Below are 20,185 nucleotides of genomic sequence, written 5' to 3'. Positions count from 1 at the left end.
AACGTTGACGAGCATGAATGGTGAAACAAAACTTTATCAGTTACCTTATCACCTGTTGTAGTTTTAAAGGCATTAAAGTCATAAGTTGTAAAGTTAATTTACGGACACGAGCCGGCCGAAGTGGCCGTGCGGTTAAAGGCGCTGCAGTCTGGAACCGCAAGGCCGCTACGGTTGCAGGTTCGAATCCTGCCTCGGGCATGGATGTTTGTGATGTCCTTAGGTTAGTTAGGTTTAACTAGTTCTAAGTTCTAGGGGACTAATGACCTCAGCAGTTGAGTCCCATAGTGCTCAGAGCCATTTGAACCATTTTACGGACACGCTCTATATCGAAGTAGATATCGTGGACTTCTATGTTTTCGGTGTGTACACTCCAAAGGAACGACAGCAACTATAAAAAAAATTTAGGTCATAAGTTCCTGAAGATATTATAACTACCGGAGACCTAATGAAGGAACTTCGGTACTAATCTCCGGGGGTACTGATTGGCCTTTTTGGGATGACAGGGGAGATACCGCGCAATAAATTCAGTTTTGGTGTGAGCAGTGGGGCACTAGGGCCACTGTTGCTTAATAGGGCACACTCGTTATTTTGATGTGCTGCAGTTGGAGCAGCACTAGTACCACGAGGTGATTGTTAAGCTAGCTAGGAGCGTCAGAAAATTCTGAAGGAGATCCCGGCTGACGAGTCGAAACGTCGATTGTGTAAGAATAAACTGGAAAGGAACGTAACGCGGCCTAACAGCTTAGATAGCTTGCAGGTATTTTGTAACCTCTTTGCATTTTCCCAGTCGCCTGCGAATGGACCGATGTCTACCAACCGCTTCACCTACGATTGAGGATACGTTATCATTCCATTTTATATCGTCATCTACTTGTTGCACCCAGGTATTTGTATGAGTACACGCATTCCAGATTTGTCTAATTGAAACTTAAGACATAGGATACTACATTTTAGCATTTTGTGGGGAGTACAATTTTTCACTTATGAATAAAGCAAGCTGGCAATCTTTACAATAATTAGCAATGTATGTCTGAATACTGATATCATGAGGGGAGTTTTTTGATATGTCTCTACAAAAACTCTTCTACTGATATTATTTTATTTATTAATACATTTCGCCAGACCAGTTTTGGGCATTACTATCCATTATTTGCGAACAGTTAATAAAAGGCAGGCTGGAATTGTAATGTAACGTTCTACAACGTTCATAACAAACTAGAACGATCCAGATTTTGTCAATTTGCGAAACATCCTTACAGTATACAACGTCACCACCTATTACAATGCATCGTCTATGTAGGCTCTTATTAGAACTTAAAGAGAAAATACGAAATCGACAAGTAACACAAAGATAAAATGAATACACAAATATTAGTCGTAAGAAAAGTGGGCAATCTGACATCTTATGATAACGTGAACATGTACTGCATTACTTGTAAGACTAACGTAAGGCATTTAGTCGAAGTGACCAGCTGTACTTATGTATTGGAAACCCTTAGCTAACATTAAGTGACTGTCGTGTCTGAATATCGGACGACTATGTACCTCTAAACGAACATCCTCTTGTATGTTGGTAAGGGATAGAATCTCCTCCAAAGTGATAGGACTGTACGTATTACAACTCACATGAAGCACACAAAACATGGTGTTATGAACCATCTACGGTGTCACCGCTGGATAAATGTAAGCGAAAGCAACCATCCTACGACGTGTGAAATGTAATAACATATGTAACGCCTATAGACGGCCAGTCCAGTTTTACAAAAGGCGGGGTCTCACAACTTAGTTGCACTACCAAGTTAGAAGTAATGTACTTGGAGAAAGCAAAACAACTTACGCCGGCATTATTGGCTGTAAATCTCTAGACATCCTAGTAGGTAGCTACACTTGATGAAATAATCCTCAGCATTTTGTGCCTGTACAGCTCAATGACACAAATGTTAATAAGACCAACCACACCTGTATTTCAACTATATTTTCTTGTGAATGAAAAACTTCAGGTGACATTCTGTTAAACAAGGCAAAAATTAAGCTGAAAGCTGCTAAAGAATGCACATGATATGTAATGTGTAACTCTCATCGGAAATTCACGAATAAGCCTCGTAATTAATTCTCACAAAGTGGCAAAAATGTGACTAAACGCCAGACATGATGTTAAGAGTCAGATCTGGAACGCTATGATAAACGGTATTCACTTCGGCGACTACAAAGAACAAGCACAAGATACTCGTATAATTGAGTAAAGATACCGACACATTTCTACCATTTGTGGCAAACAGGTACTAAGACTGTTAGTGAATTTTTGACGTGAGTTACTGGTCATATATTATGTGCATATTTTGGTTGCTTTTAATCGAATCTTTGTCTTGAAACTGCATTCCGCTGCAGAGTGAAAATCTCATTCTGAAATATTTGTCTTGTTGAATAACAGTTCAGCTAAATGTATCCATTTAGAACAAAACATCTACATCTACATCGACATCTATACTCCGCAAGCCACCTGACGGTGTGTGGCGGAGGGTACCTTGAGTACCTCTACCGGTTCTCCCTTCTATTACAGTCTCGTATTGTTCGGGGAAGCCGGCCGCGGTGGCCAAGCGGTTCTAGGCGCTTCAGTCCGGAACCGCGCGACTGCTACGGTCGCAGGTTCGAATCCTGCCTCGGGCATGGATGTGTGTGATGTCCTTAGGTTAGTTAGGTTTAAGTAGTTCTAAGTTCTAGGGGACTGATGACCTCAGATGTTAAGTCCCGTAGTGCTCAGAACCATTTGAACCATTTGTTCGGGGAAAGAAAGATTGTCGGTATGCCTCCGTGTGGCTCTAATATCTCTGATGTTATCCTCATGGTCTCTTCGCGAGATAGGAGGGAGCAATATACTGCTTGACTCCTCGGTGAAGGCATGTTCTCGAAACTCCAACAAAAGCCAGTACCGAGCTACTGAGCGTCTCTCTTGCAGAGTCTTCCACTGGAATCTATATATCATCTCCTTAACGCTTTCGCGGTAACTAAATGTTCCTGTAACGAAGCGCGCTGCTCTCCGTTGGATCTTCTCTATCTCTTCTAACCACCCTATCTGGTACGGTTACCACACCGGTGAGCAGTATTCAAGCAGTGGGCGAATAAGTGTACTGTAACCTACTTGCTTTGTTTTCGGACTGCAATTCCTAAGGATTCTTCCAATGAATCTCAGTCTGGCATCTGCTTTAACGACGATTAATTTTGTATCGTTATTCCATTTTAGATCACCCCTAATGACTACTTCCAGATAATTTATGGAATTAACTGCTTCCAGTTGCTTCCATTTGGTGCATAGGTATCAGAACTTCTTAACTTCGTCTACTTCGTCACCACGAATTCTGATGTTAAGTTTGTCGCTGTTCTCATCTGTGCCACTTCGTCTTCCCTCAGTTTATTCTCAATATGAATTCTGTGGTCATTAGACCACTCCTTTAAATAAATCCTGTAGTTGTTCTTCACTTGCAATGTCATCAGTGAATCTTATCACTAATATCCTTTAATTTTGAATGAAGTTTTCACTATGCAGCGGAATGTGCACTGATATGAAACTTCCTGGCATTGCCAAGTTCGAGTCTCGGTCCGGCACACAGTTTTTATCAGTCAGGATGTTCCTTTAATCTTATCGCTGATACACTTCCACCTTAATTTTTAATCCCACTCTCGAACCTATCTTTTACTTCCGCCATTGCTACTTCGATTTATAGATTGAAAAGGCAGGACGGAGGACCCTACACGTCTGTCTTACACTCCCTTTAATCCTAGAACGTAATTCTTGGCCTGCCACACTTATTGTTCCATCTTTGGTTTTTGTACATATTGTGGATTATCAGCCTTTCCCTATAGCTTATCCCTATTTTCCTCAGAATGTAAAACACTTTGCACCATGTTACTTTGTCGAACGCTTTTTCCACGTCGACAAATCCTATGAAGGTGTCTTGATTTTCTTCAGTCTTTGTTCCATTAGCAATCGCAATGTCAGAACTCTCTCGCTGATCTCATTACCCTCCATAAAGGCAAACTGATCGTTATCCGACAGATCCTACGCACGTATTAGCGCAATAGCACAGACGGAATGTGTTTTAACGATCATACGTTTACGTCATCGCTTAACATGAATCTCACGATACGGCAATTAACAAAGAATAATCTGCGTATCTGAGAAAGTATGAAGTCTAACCCGTCCTCTGGTTGAAAGGCTCGCTGAAATAGTTACCGACGGCACACCAGTTCCTGTTGTCTCTCACACAGGTAGGGAGAAAGCTGTTCTTAAAATGTTGCCCGTTCTGTGGTGGGCGTTTAGCAGAGGGCGGCCTTGGGAGCAAGTGCCGGTCCCTTTTACAGTGAGAGAAAGCGCAACGTGTTGAATGTGACGTTTAAACAGCTGGGCGCCGGCAAGCAGCTGCGTCTGAGGCCGACATTATTTAAGCCGCCGCCGCGACGGGACGGGCCGGAGATCTTTAATGCAGCAGCCGCAGCACAGCCCAGGGCAGCCGAGTAACCGCAGGCGTCTTGGCCCTCTGCACCCTGCCACGGCAGCTTCCAGCAACGAGACTGGCTACCTGTCTCACGCCACACTGATAAATTAATTTCTCTGTGCTAGATAAAAACTTCCTAAGGCCAAGCTCGCATAAAAATTTCTTTATTTACAATCAACCAGTTTCGACAGCCTTTGCTGTCATCTTTAGGTCTGTAACAGAGTGCATATACACGGAATGTCTCTCATATCATGAGTTATAACGAAGTGTTTGAGATAGAAGTTTTAGTTTGGCATTACAAGAAACGGAAAGGAAACTGTCCATTTACATATCTTCAAACATTTTTGTCATAAAATGTTTTCATTTTGAGTTGGACATCACGCCAAGTTGTCAAGCAGATAAAATAAATCACATTATATAAAACTTTGTTATAAGTAAAACGTCTAAAATCAAAAAGCACAATGTGCACATGGTCATGTGTATACACTACTGGCCATTAAAATTGCTACACCACGAAGATGACGTGCTACAGACGCGAAATTTAACCGATAGGAAGAAGATGCTGTGATATGCAAATGATTAGCTTTTCAGAGCATTCACACAAGGTTGGTGCCGGTGGCGACACCTACAGCATGCTGACGTGAGGAAAGTTTCCAACCGATTTCTCATACACAAACAGCAGTTAACCGGCGTTGCCTGGCGAAACGTTGTTGTGATGCCTCGTGTAAGGAGGAGAAAAGCGTACCAACACGTTTCCGACTTTGATAAAGGTCGGATTGTAGCCTATCGCGATTGAGATTTATCGTATCGCGACATTGCTGCTCGCGTTGGTCGAGATCCAATGACTGTTAGCAGAATATGGAATCGGTGGATTCAGGAGAGTAATACGGAACGCCGTGCTGGATCCCAACGGACTCATATCACTAGCAGTCGAGATGACAGGCATCTAATCCGCATGGCTGTAACGGATCGTGCAGACACGTCTCGATCCCGGAGTCATCAGATGGGGACGTTTGCAAGACAACAACCATCTGCACGAAAAGTTCGACGACGTTTACAGAAACATGGACTATCAGCTCGGAGACCAAGGCCGCGGTTACCCTTGACGCTGAATCACAGACAGGAGCATCTACGAGGAATTTTTCATCTTCGATGCTGTGAAAAAAACTCTTCTACTGCCAGCTCTTTGCTTTCCATATTTTGGGAAGTGGCAGTATGGACCAACACAAGAAAAAAATGTTTAGTTCAAATGGCTCTAAGCACTATGGGACTTAAGATGTGAGGTCATCAGTCCCCTAGACTTATAACTACTTAAACCTAACTAACGTAAGGAGAGCACACACAGCCATGCCCGTGGCAGGATTCGAACCTGCGACAATAGCAGCAGCGCGATTCCGGATTGAAGCGCCTAGAACCGCTGGCTCAAAGCGGCCGGCAAATGCCCAGTAAACATGTGCTGTAAAATGCATACCTTAAAGGTTATGAGCATTTGTTCGTTACAAGAGTTATGTTTCAAAATAGCGAAGATGAAAAAGTGCTCGTAGCTCTTAATGTATGCACTTCGGAGTACATGTTTACTGAGTATTTTTTTCTTGTTTTGGTCCATACTGTCACTTCCCAAAAATTGGAAAGCAAAGAGCTTGAAGTAGAAGAGATTTCTTTCACAGCATCGAAGATGAAAAATTGCTCGTAGCTCTTAACATACGAATTATCGACCCTATGTTTTGATTACATGTTAACTGGGGGCCCAGAAACGACAGAGAGGCTCCGTCCCCGCCGCAGCCGCAGTGGTCCACAACCCCACGACAACTAAATCAGTCCACTCAACGCTCCGCCGCCCCACGCCGAACAACTCTTTCAGGGTTATTGTGCGGTTCGGCCCCCGGTGGCCCCCTCCTTCCACCCCCTTCCTCCCCCCCCCCCCCCACACACACAGGTAATGTCTCATACCAGATAAGTGTAACCCCTATGTTTGCATGGTAGAGTAATGGTGGTGGACGCGTACGTGGAGAATCTGTTTGCGCAGCAATCGCCGACATACTGTAACTGAGGCGGAATAAAGGGAACCAGTCTGCATTCACCGAGGCATATGGAAAACTGCCTGAAAACCATCCACAGACTGCCCGGTTCACCGGACCTCGACACAAGTCCTCCGGGCGGGTTCGTACCGGGGACCAGGCACTGCTTCCCAATCCGGAAAGCCGTGCGTTAGACCGCTCGGTTAACCGGGCGGGTGACCCTATGTTTACAGAGACTTTTTTGCTTCTAGTATCGTGTACTTTCCACTGTATGCGTTTACGCCATTAATTATGATACAACCTGTGTATGTTCTACAGTTGATTGGCACACATATGACGATAATGATTGTTTGATCCATTTATGTACACTGTATAACCTATATGGTTTTATAAACAACATTTTTAATTCTTCAATTTTCTAGGAGTCTTGTGTATGGTCTATATTCGTCTTTTTTGTGCCTTACAGTTTTCTCCTAATTGAAACATAGAGAATAATCATACAACTGTGCAGCTTATGGCGCAAACATAATTTTTTTCGAAGTATATATTATCAAACCGAAATATGAAGATCAGCGATAAATGTGCAGTTTTGGTAGAGGGTTCTCCGTATCACTTGGCTTCCGATACACCCATATGGACACCGACATTAAGCTGTATCAGTGCAGGTAACCACTGCTCATGTTTCAGGAGTTCACTAGCACCGTGCTGATTGTGATTTGCAGTTAACTGAGTTATTCCTTTTCGACGGTGGTGCTTGTAAGCCATAGCTTGGAGATAGTTCGGGATGACGCAGCTACTCACATCGTCGAGTTGTCAAATACTGATTTGGCAGACAGCCGACGGTGAGCCCCATCTGTCCACTTCTGTACTCATAGCTGATTGACTGCGCTCGTTGTCACTCAGCGTTGTTCACCGCAGTTGACTGAGGGGGAGGAAGTGCGGCGGCTTTGTCCGTATCACGGTGTCCCCTTGACAGGATGACATATAAGAGGTGCCGGCCGGAGTGGCCGAGCGGTTCTAGGCACTACAGTCTGGAACCGCGCTACCGCTACGCTCGCAGGTTCGAATCCTGTCTCGGGCATAAATCTGTGTGATGTCCTTAGGTTAGTTAGGTTTAAGTAGTTCTAAGTTCTAGGGGACTGATGACCTCAGAAGTTAAGTCCCACAGTGCTCAGAGCCATTTGAACCGTTTGAAAGCGCAGGTCTTTCCCGACTATGGGAATTTAGTGTTCCAATCATATTACGTTGATGCGCCTGCTGTACTTAAATTCACAGAGTGTACACCTCCCACAAAGGGATTTTCACGAGTTAAGCATATCGTAAAGGGACCTGCCCTGAACACATGCCTAACTGCTTTTCATGCGACAGTCCCTAGTTTCCGGGAAACTCGATGTTGAAGTTTTATTCACACCTCATATACTGCAACTGTAGTTTTGTTCGAGCCAAGTGAGTGTACCGCAGCGGCTGAACTTTAAGATCGCCGCATTAGCAGTAAGGAATTCTGCTACCTAGGCAGTAAAATAACCAATGATGGACGGAGCAAGGAGGACATCAAAAGCAGACTCGCTATCGCAAAAAAGGCATTTCTGGCCAAGAGAAGTCTACTAATATCAAATACCGGCCTTAATTTGAGGAAGAAATTTCTGAGTATGTACATCTGGAGTACAGCATTGTATGGTAGTGAAACATGGACTGTGGGAAAACCGTAACAGAAGAGAATCGAAGCATTTGAGATTGGGTGCTATAGACGAATGTTGAAAATTAGGTGGACTGATAAGATAAGGAATGAGGAGGTTCTACGCAGAATCGGAGAGGAAAGGAATATGTGGAAAACACTGATAAGGAGAAGGGACAGGATGATAGGACATCTGCTAAGACATGAGGGAATGACTTCCATGGAACTAGAGGGAGATGTAGAGGGCAAAAACTGTAGAGGAAGACAGAGATTGGAATACTTCAAGCAAATAATTGAGGACGTAGGTTGCAAATGCTACTCTGAGATGAAGAGGTTAGCACAGGAAAGGAATTCGTGGCGGGCCGCATCAAACCAGTCAGTAGACTGATGACCAAAATAAATTAGCAGTACAAGTTCAAATGGGTTCAAATCCCCGGCCATGTAAATCTTTTTTTTTTTCAAATCAATCGTACAGGATACCATTAAATAGTATACATCAAGCAGAATTATTCAGAAATAGTTACCACAGTCGTGTCATCAATAAATCAACTATTACAGCAATTTTTTTTTTCAAATGTTTATTCCGTATGTTACAGAATAGATTACGACATCATCTTATTCGCTACCGCGTGCTTCGCTTGCCGTGCCAGAACAGAATTCCGGATGGTATTTGTCGCAGAAGCAACCGAAACACAGATTCATAGAGCACCACGAACGCTTAACATAGGTTTTTCAGAAGTGATACTGGAAAACACAATTCGTTTAAATTCAAAGAGACTGTCCTTTCTTCGTTCAACTTCGATGCGAACCATGCGTATCTGGTCATTTTAGGAAAGCAGTTAACAAAACTGATGCAGAATTATAGAATGTATTCTTGTGATTTATTCCCTGTTACTCTCTTCTCTATTAGCCTTTTTTGTTTTTTTCGCGAAATTTTTAACCAAAATATCACAGAATTGACAAACTGGAGATCAAGTCGGTGGGATAAATTTTACGCTCCAGGTGCATGGTTGTCTTTCATCTATAAAGATTTGAGCGTAAAGTATCCAATCATTCTGCCCTCTCCACGAATCAATAACGTAAAGAAGTTTTTCTTGTCCATAGAACGACAGATTTTAAAAACTCTTCATGCAGCGCCATTGTGAACTTTCTTGATCTCATGCAAGTCACAGTTTCGCCGTTTAATTACTAAGTCAACTCTTCAACTCTTTTTTGAACAATCTGGCCAAATTTACAGGCTGGTTACCTCATATATAAGAAAACGTAAGTGAATAACTTTCCTGACACATTTACAGGGTACTATGCTGTGAAGGAATGAATAACCTTGTGTAAATCGGCTTTCGCTGCGATTTTATCGGTATTAACTGCATAAGCGATGTCCAAAATTAGGGATGAGTTCTGTGGTCAGTGACTGGAATCCTTTCGCAGCTGCTACTACTAAATCCATCGTCGAGAACTCTTTGGACCTCTCCAAATATTTGGAATATTAAATACGAACCACAAACGGAACACACACTTGAAGGAAGTCTGCTGTAACGCCGGCCGAAGTGGCCGAGCGGTTCTAGGCGCTTCAGTGCGGAACCGCGCGACTGCTATGGTCGCGGGTTCGAATCCTGCCTCGGGCATGGATGTGTGTGATGTCCTTAGGTTTAAGTAGTTCTAAGGTCTAGGGGACTGATAACCTCAGATGTTAAGTCCCATAGTGCTCAGAGCCATTTGAACCATTTTTTTCTGCTGTAACGATTTCTTTATTAATGAAAGTACGACAAAAATTACTATTTTTGAGTAATTTTGGATGGCATATGTTGATTAACGACATTATGTACGATGAAACTGAAAATAAGGTACAATGGTAGGTTAAGAACCTGTACCGCCACCGCGGTACCCGTCAACCTTAGCTCATACATTACGCTCGCAGGGTCAAATTACAGTTAAAGTTACGGATATAGATGTTACGCTTAAAACTTCAACATCTCTTTTATCAGAAACTAGCTGTCATCGCATGAAACGCCTCTAGCCAGTTACTCAGGAGAGGTCCCACTAGAACATACTTAAGACTCATCAAAATAGTTGATTAATGGATACTGATGGTCCTCTCGTCAGATGGTCGGCCCACATCCCGACAACGCAACTGTGGCATACTGAATGAAATGTTGCGTTATCCGAGGAGATCGAACGCTGTCTCCAACGTTGTAGGTTTCCGTTTCTCGTTTGCAAATCAGCGTAGATCACTGACAGACAATGATGTCCCCCTGTAGGAAAGCTGGCAAGTGATACTGCGTTTCTGCACTTGAAGCGCAATTCTGGTTGACACAATTATGGGCGGGTGGCAAACACTGCGCCGTGAGCCGTCACGGCGTCGCCAACAAGCATGGTCGTTCAGATGATCAAATGTGTGTGACTGCTTATGGGACCAAACTGCTAAGGTCATCGGTCCCTAGACTTACACACTAGTTAAACTAACTTATGCTGAGAGCAGCACACACACGCACACACCCATGCCCGAGAGAGGACTCAAACCTCTAGCGGGAGGGGTCGTGCAGTCCGTGACATGACGCCTCTAACCGCGCGGCCATTGTCGTTATCTTTGTGGATACAGTGCAGCCAATCATCACTCCTTGCATCCCGTACACCTGAAATGCGTGACACCAATGAAATATATCTGTCCATGTCGACTTTCCAACTCGCATTAGTGCAAAGCGTACCGCTAATACTACTGGCGAACTCTCTAAGTGGATCTAAGAAGAAGTACCTTTTAGTCCAGTCTTTGAGGCATCTGAAGCATCAAGTATGCGAAAGAAATACAAGTATGTCCGATTTACAGTTCAGCAGGAATCGATGACCAATCAATTTGGTCAGTCACTTCCGTCACCTCCCCCCCCCCCCCTTTCCACCGTGAACCAACATACCAACAGTTCAACTCATTCTGCCACAATACAAGGGAAGAAATTATATTTGCATCTGCTGGATTTGAACGACTGGTAGTACCGAATATAAGTAATTTCATATCAGATCCTGGTTAACATTGCTTCATATTTTATTTCTCAGAGGAAATGAATTTCGTATTTTTCCTCTGAGTCATCATCCTCTCCTCATATCACGACTAAGACAGAGGAGGCTTATCCATACAGTAATTATGAGACATAGAACGCTAATCGAATACACGAGGATTGAGGACGTAACCAGATTTCTTCAAAGAACTATATAAAAAAAGAAATGTAACATTTTCCGTCCCGTCGACGACTTGGCCATAAAAGACGTATCCCAGTACTTATGTGAGGTGACTAATGACATGTTTTAAGTCCACTTTACGCGTGTCTAACCAATTGCTACACTTTGTTCAACCATGTAGTTATGTCGTTCTTTTCAAGTGCAACAATTATCGTACCTGTCTTACACAAAATGGCTCTCAGCACTATGCGACTTAACTTCTGAGGTCATCAGTCGCCTAGAACTTAGAACTAATTAAACCTCACTAACCTAAGGGCATCACACACATCCATGCCCGAGGCAGGATTCGAATCTGCGACCGTAGCGGTCACGCGGTTCCAGACTGAAGGGCCTAGAACCGCACGGCCACACCCGCCGGCTAGTCTTGCACAACTTCTTTTCTTTGATCAACCAGTAGATGTAATTAGATTTCTTGATAGAATTGGTACTGGTGGAGAGAAATGGGTATCTCGTTCCATAGCAGATATCAAACGTCAATCACTCGAGTTATATCATCGCTCATAACACAGAAGCCGCTAACATTTACACGATGTCAATACGAAGGCCTCAGGCGACTATTTTGTGGGACCTTAATGGCCGTCTCATTGTGGATTTCATGCAAAAGACACCACAATGAACGCAGAACGATACTGTGGTACCCAAATAAAACGACCACGAGCAGTCCAAAATCGTCGGCGTATTGTAGATGTCAACGACAACGCACACCTGCGAGCTGTAAACATAGGACTGATGGATCGATTTGGATGGGAGACTTTTATCACCCATCTTACAGTTTGGACATTCCTCCCTATGTTTTCAACTTTCTGTGAAGTCCAAACAGTTCAGGGGCCGGTACATTTTGAAAGCTCCATGAGGCTATTCACGGACGATCTGTATAAACAGTAGTTGGAGCGTTAAAATACTGTAGTCTTATGACCTGCCGAAGATAGACGCCCGGTGCAAGATTTGATAGTTGACGCTCAAAAGAACCAAATACAACGTACTATAAACACATAGGCGGAGAGCCCATCTTTGGTTTGACTGAACGATTGCTAAACAGTTACTGTAAACAGTCAACATGTTAAATATCTGGGTGTATGCACGCAATTAGTCTTAAAATGGAACAACGACGTAAAGAAAAGGCACATACTACAGTAAGAAGCTAGGAAAAAGACCTTTGAAAGTGAAGTCTGCTCACGAATGACGTAACTTAACAAAAATTTCGTTCAACCGATACTTGAGTCACGAGGAAGACACCGTAGAGGCACCAGAGAAGTTCCAAAATAGGGCAGCGCTTTTTGCGATGCATTCGTTCACTAAGTGCTAAAACGTTACGCAGATACACATCTAACCTTAGGGATAGACGCATTACTGTTACAATACCTAATGAGCACATTCCTGGAAGGATCAAGCAACATTTTTATTCCCCCCACGTACATTCCGAGATACGAAGATGATGAAAAAGTTAGAGGTATTTGAGATCATGTGCTAGTTTACCAACGACCGTTCTTCCACGACAGGAAGAGGAAAGAGGGAACTGACAGTGGCACTAGCTACGACGACATATAGATGTGGAGGCGTTGCAATCAACAACAGCTGTAACCGACAGGCAGAAGTGGGAATTTGCAGTAAGGTCTTACGGGACCAAACTGCTGAGGTCATCGGTCCCTAAGCTTACAGTATTTAATCTAACTTAAACTAACTTACGCTAAGGACGACACACACACCCATGCCCGAGGGAGGACTCGAACCTCCGACGGGGAGGGGGGGGGGGGGGGAGCCGCGCGGACCGTGACCAGAATGCCCGAGACCACGCGGCTACCCCGCGTGGCTTAGGCAGAAGTGTACTCTGCATATGAGTGGTGAAGTTCAAGGAAATATATAACAAATACTTAGAATGTAGGTAATTAAGTAGAGAATTAAAGTAAGCTTCCATTTTGCAAGTGTCGTATTCTTTTGTTTGTCAGTAAAAGACACACCTCAGAAAAGTTTGGAATATCATAGAGTTTACTACAATGACTTCTTACAGGACAGCAATTGAGTTTTGTACAATATCTTATTATCAAAATAAACATAATTCCTTCTGAAAATAAGAACGATTTTAGTTAGTTACAAAAAAAATTTCAAAACAAAGAAGGCTCTCTCCTAAGTGCACTTCTTGAAAACAAAAACACTGAAAACTGTTGTCTATGATCATGATTATCAGTCTTTAGTAGTATATCCTCCTCGGTCATGGATGAGTTCTTCCACTCTGCGAGGCATGCTCTGGATGAGACCGTCGAGTATATCTTGGGGTATGAGGTCCCACTCCTCAAAGGCAGCTCCTGCGAGGTCCTGAAGATTGTTAGGTGAACGCGGAAGCTGTGCAATGGCCACCTTCAACAGGTTCTGTGCACGCACAATTGCATTCACGTCTGGGGATTGTGCTGGCCAATGCTTTAGGCTGATGTTGCATCTTTGAAGGTACCGAGACACTGCTAGAGTACGGTGCGGTCTTGCCTTGTCATCGACTAGGATGAAGTTGTCGCCGAATTCACTTCTATAATGCCTTAGAATAATCGTAGGACCTCTTGGAGGTATCGGGCACCACCCAAATTACCCTACGTGGGAATTTAAAGGGTCCGCCGTCCCATGACGATTGCCGGCCAGAAGATCCCAATTCCACCTGAAAACGGATGGGATTCCTGAACGTACCGGCGTCTCTGGTTTCCCCTTGCGCTTCTCCAAACACTAAAACGTCTAGTTTCCGGTCGCAAAGATATTCTGGTCTCGTCAGCGAACATAACATTACTCCATTCTCCAACGGTCCAATATTGATCTGCAAGAGCCCAGGCCCTTCGATTGCGTCGGTTCCGTTGGTTCAGTGCAAAACTCTCATTGGTCTTCTGTAGAGGTCTGCGCAGATAAGAAAAATGCAATCCGCATCCGCAAGGTCCTAATCCGCAACCGCATCCGCATCCGCAGCAATTAATCCGCATCCGCAAGTTCCTTATCCGCATCCGCATATATCTAAGTTTTGAATGAGTAATTAGTAGTAATAGACAGTAGTACTTAGAATTATGGTATGTAATGACATAGTTATTGTTAGGGTGCCATTTCTGCGACAACTTAGCTACTTTTGACTTCTTAAATCACAGGAAATGCTCTATACCTACTCTAAAGCAGACCATTCCAAACAGGAAAGCATTGGCGCTCCGGAGCACACACAGTAGCAGCTCGAATCTCGTAAGATTGGAAACGCTATTTAAAAAAATAAAATTCAATGTAATAGTATTAAATAATGAACATACGTGTATAGAAACAATTATATTTCGCTGTTCTTGTGCCAAGGCAGCTGAAAATGACGATGGTTTTAAACTGTTACTAGCACATTGCATCATTTACCGACAGTTTTTTTGTACTCACTGCTTGGATGTGTCAAATTTTGAAGCCATTCATGTCTGCTGATGATTATATTATAGCTTACGCGTTCAGTCCTCGTCATTTCCAGGTAAAAATATTTATAGTATTAGGCCTACGCTGCAAAACGCTGGCGCACCTGTGAAAAATGTAAACTGCCAGCAATAATTGACGTTGTCCGGAAGAACGGATTAGGCGCAAGTGCCTTGGGTACAGCTACGTCGGTCGTAGCCATGGGCTGAGGACAACAGACATCCGCTCTACCCGGGCCCTACAAGATTCCAAGAATGTCAACAGACTTGATGTTTTCAACTAACATTGCAACATACGTACTGTGCAGATGCCTTGCTCATTATCCGCAGATGACCCGCGGATATCCGCGTCGGTCGCGATTTTATCCGCCACGTAATAAATACCGCGAATATCCGCGGATATCCGCATCCGCGCAGACCTCTAGTCTTCTGGAATGAAGACCACCCAGATGAAATCTTCAACGAACTGTTTGGTCTGAGATACGAATCCCTGTTGTCCCTGGGAAGTCATTTCCAGTACTTCTGGCAGTTGATGTTGGACGCCTACGAGCAGACTGTTGGATAAAGTGGTCCTGTATTGGTGTTGTCATACGAGGACTACCACTGCAAAGTCTATCGTTCACAATTCCCGTCTCTCTGTACTTTCTACACACCTCAAACACCCCACTCTGAGTGACATATAACCGATCGGCAACATCTTGCTGTGTCTGACCTGCTGAAAGTAAAGCCACTATCCTCACTCTATCAAAGGGTTGTATGACTCTACGTGCCATGTTACTGCAGTGCTGAGCATAAACTGAATGAAGATTTTGTTGGCACTGGACTGCTCGCAGTGTGCTGGTGCGGCTGCGGTATGTTTACATGTCTGGGAAACGTCTACAAAGGATGCCAGTAGTAAACCCTGTCCAGTATATGGGCTCTAACATGAAGTGCCTAGGTCAGTAGACCTCTAGTATCGTAGACGACATTTTACGATAGTATTCCAAAATTTTGTTGAGCAGAGTATATTTCTTGAATCTGTGAATACCAAAGCATCGTCCCTTTCTTGATAAATCTCATGTTCTTGTGCCATTTGGGCTTTAAAACTCTGAAATTAAGTACAATGTTCTTGGTTAGCATTGAACTGAAAGAAAAAGGAAGTGTCCGATACGAGGTAATGTGGTGTACGCAACTAAAGGTAAGCACTACTCGTACTGGCAGCCAGTGCTGACGTCTTGGGCACTCGGGTGAGAGTGTGGGCGAGCTGTCTGCCCTGGCCGGTCTCCAGACACAGCGGTCGCGACCAGTGTTGCGCTGCCAGCTCACCCGCTGGCCTGAGCGGACAAATAAGCGACCACACCCCAACACACCGTACCGCCCCTCGCCCGCTACCCTTAATTTACGAGCTGGTCCGTCGGCTGCGCCTGGCATCAGGCCGCCCGCGGCGCAGCCCCAAGTAATGGACGGATAGCGCTGCCTGCTCCCTCCGATTTATTAGGACAGCACACTAGCTCGCCGAGGGTGAAATTTCAGGACGGACAGCTGCGCTAGATAAACGTCGGTCGCATGCTGTGGGTTTGCGAGTGGGGGAGCTATTTTGGGATGGAGAACTGAAAGATACATATTTTTGCCTTGATTGCTTAGGTGTTAGAAGATATTCCTAGTGTTTCAGATTACCCCCTCATATGGTACTAACGCACTCACAACTCAGATGAACTTCCTCGTTTGTAATCATCTTGTGTCTTCGAGAAATACTAAGCAATGTAGCTAACTGTAGCGTAAACACCAATTTATCGTTGGAAAAAGAATATGTACCTTTCTTCTTAATTATAGTAGGTCACTATATACGGGCGCTTGACAAATCCTACGCGATTTTTCAGTTTTTTCGTTCATCTCAGAGCAGTGGTTTCTGAATAATTTAATAATAACAATAAGTTTCAGTCTTGACATCTCTATATAGTTTACACCAGAAGCTCCGTTTGAGGACTGTAAATAAACGAAGAACTGCAAGTCATACTATTAGCTGATCATAAATAACATCGATTTGCTTCGTTCATTAAAATTCACTGAATGTCAGTAAAAATAGCTTTTTATCTTCAGACGGCTGTTGTAGGAAAAGCTGGACACGATGTAATTTAGAAGGAGGAGATCTTAACTTGAACAAGCAAAAAATTAAAAAATAATTTTTAAGTTGGAGGTGCCAAAGGGATGAAAGAGGGGAGGGAGTTAGTGTCTAAATGTGTGTTACACTACTTCGCATGAGCAGCAAGCCTAAGAATTGAATAAATAATAGTTTCTGTTCTTCGTGAGTTTTCTTCTGTCTTGATTATACAACATTATAAAGCCAAATTTTGATTATCAAAGTGTTAAAACCGCTCACGTCGATAGCAACAAATTTGTAGATCTCTTTCAGTAACAAAATTTTTTAAGGAACTGTTGATTTTTGTCACACGTTAATTTTTCGTTGAGTTTCGAAATAATGTACCGGGTGATCAAAAAGTCAGTATAAATTTGAAAACTTAATAAACCACGGAATAATGTACATAGAGAGGTAAAAATTGACACACATGCGTGGAATGAGATGGGGTTTTATTAGAACAAAAAAAAAACTCATATTGCTAGACGCGTGAAAGATCTCTTGCGCGCGTCGTTTGGTCATGATTGTGAGCTCAACCACCACATTCCTCATGCTTGGCCTCCCAGGTTCCCAGACCTAAGTCCGTGCGATTATTGGCTTTGGGGTTACCTGTAGTCGCAAGTGTATCGTGATCGACCGACATCTCTAGGGATGCTGAAAGACAATATCCGTTGCCAATGCCTCACCATAACTCCGGACATGCTTTACAGTGCTGTTCACAACATTATTCCTCGACTACAGCTGTTGTTGAGGAATGATGGTGGACATATTGAGCATTTCCTGCAAAGAACATCATCTTTACTTTGTCTTACTTTGTTATGCTAATTGGTCCGCAGCTCGTGGTCGTGCGGTAGCGTTCTCGCTTCCCGCGCACGGGTTCCCGGGTTCGATTCCCGGCGGGGTCAGGGATTTTCTCTGCCTCGTGATGACTGGGTGTTGTGTGCTGTCCTTAGGTTACTTAGGTTTAAGTAGTTCTAAGTTATAGGGGACTGATGACCATAGATGTTAAGTCCCATAGTGCTCAGAGCCATTTGAACCATTTTTTTGTTATGCTAATTATTGCTATTCTGATCAGATGAAGCGCCATCTGTCGGAGATTTTTTGAACGTTTGTATTTTTTTAGTTCTAATAAAACCCCATGTCATTCCAAGCATGTGTGCCAATTTGTACCTCTCTATCTACATTATTCCGTGATTTATTCACTTTTCAACTTTATACTGACTTTTTGATCACCCGATAAATAATATTCTTGCTGACGAATGAGGGTAGATTTCGGCAGTTGTAAAGAAACTGAGAGCTTGTAATAAATATGTTGGACAGATAACTGAAATGAAATTTCTGACCGATGACTGCATGTCGATATTACTTCGAGAAAATGGCCTGGTGAAATGAAACGTCGTAAACAGACTTCCCAAATATTGATATCGGTTGCAACCGACGGCAATGAATAACTTATTCAAAAATTACTGTGAAAAACAGGAAAACGGATGTATTCACGTTGTTAGCGAATATTTACAACTATTGGGTTCTAAAATACAGCCTTGAGTGGATGTGTCCTGGGACTGTGTCCGCTGTGTTCCTTCTCTCTTGGAAGGTTTGTTACTGAACTGAGGACTTCTTAGCAGATGAAAATGAACACGTTGTTATTAACGGGATTGAGTCGGCAAATGTGAAGCTGAGTTGGGGAGTAACCCAAGAGAATGTTGTAGAAGAGTAGGCTGCAGTTCATAGGAATTTCGTACGAGACGTTGAAACACTGATAATGTCAGAAACATAGACGAAATGGAAATTCGCGAGGAAACATCAGCGCGTTGAAGAAAATAATTCAGAGTGGTTCAAAGTGCAACACAGTTGAACAGAAAATAGATAGGGTGGGAGAGATTACTATAGGTGCAGTGCAGGCAAAACGGCAAATGTTATGGTTATCTAGCGGCGTGCTCCAGAGTTCTAATGGATGAAATGCGTACAAGAATGTGAAGTGTGTAGTCCAAAGCTACCACTACGTAGCTGCTTAGCAATGAACTTTGCGCGAAGTGCAAATAAACTGAATCACAAAGGAAAGACAGACACATGGTTGCAAACTCAATCTGACACTACGTAACACGGGCCAGAAAGAAAAATCGTGAATGAAGAAATTAAGGAGAATGTGAAATATGAGTAATCGTGAATTACATTGAAATTACACGGGCAAGTGTAGCACCCAACGAATACATATTAGAAAAGAAAAGCATAGAGAGAAGCTATTATCACAAGGAAACCAAGGAACATGTGGTCTCCGATTAGCTCAAAAAACAGTGAGCAAGCAATTGACTGTGGGCTTTTCAAAGAAACCATCGAAACGTGTGGCTGGCTCGTCTGACATCGGGTGTTACGCCTTTCAGTGTGAATACAGGTACAACGCATTAATCAGTTTGGTCCTCCTCTTGGCCATTGCTAGAAAAATGCATCCAAGAAACCTTACGGTAGAAACGGAATGAACGCTAGAGTGGAAAATTTTAGTAGTGGTACAGTATTAGAGTAACTAAAACGGATTATTGAGGACTTCTGCCGTTGTGTGTACTGGAGGATGGAAAGATTAGCCAAATACAGGACAAAAGTGTGGAAACTGTCTCATACCAGATGAGAAGTTCCTATTTAACTGCACGAAATTTATTGTGTATCCCCAAATTATAGTCCGAATACGAGCTAGACAATTCAGTCCACCTGCTTTTGCAATATTGTGTGAGCAGATTCTATTTGGTACTTCTCATCCTAGACTTCACTTCTCTAGCTAGATGATAAGTTCAACTGTTTGAAGCTAGATATCTCTTCTCTCACACCGTTCCTTTCCTTGCTCCTCTTCCAACGTTCGCAATATTTGTGATAAACTTCAACAGTTCCATATTTGACTACTTCGTAATTGTTAGTGAGTCTTGTTTTTGACACTTTTGTTGTTTTTTAAAGAGTTTTTTGAAATGTTTCATCAACATTTTACTGGTAATAACACGGGGCTTCTGCGTGGTTGATGCCGCCCCCTCCATCCCAGGTTTTTGTAAAATTAATTCAAGTTAGGTGACTTTCTTTCTATTTTAGTTTTAATATTTTTTCTCACTATCAATAAATGAGTGTCTACAAGATCATGTTTAATAGTTCTTCAGTTTCTTCAGTTAATTTCAGTTCATAAATTTGTCGTGCAGTTAGGGTTTCAAAATTGCATGTGATGTTTTGGGGACCAGCTTTCTGGCCAAAGTTCAGTTCACTCG

Source organism: Schistocerca cancellata, chromosome 2 (genome assembly GCF_023864275.1).
Source record: "Schistocerca cancellata isolate TAMUIC-IGC-003103 chromosome 2, iqSchCanc2.1, whole genome shotgun sequence".
NCBI lineage: Eukaryota > Metazoa > Arthropoda > Insecta > Orthoptera > Acrididae > Schistocerca > Schistocerca cancellata.
The sequence above is the reverse complement of the archived record's forward strand: the minus strand, read 5'-3'. Positions refer to the sequence as shown.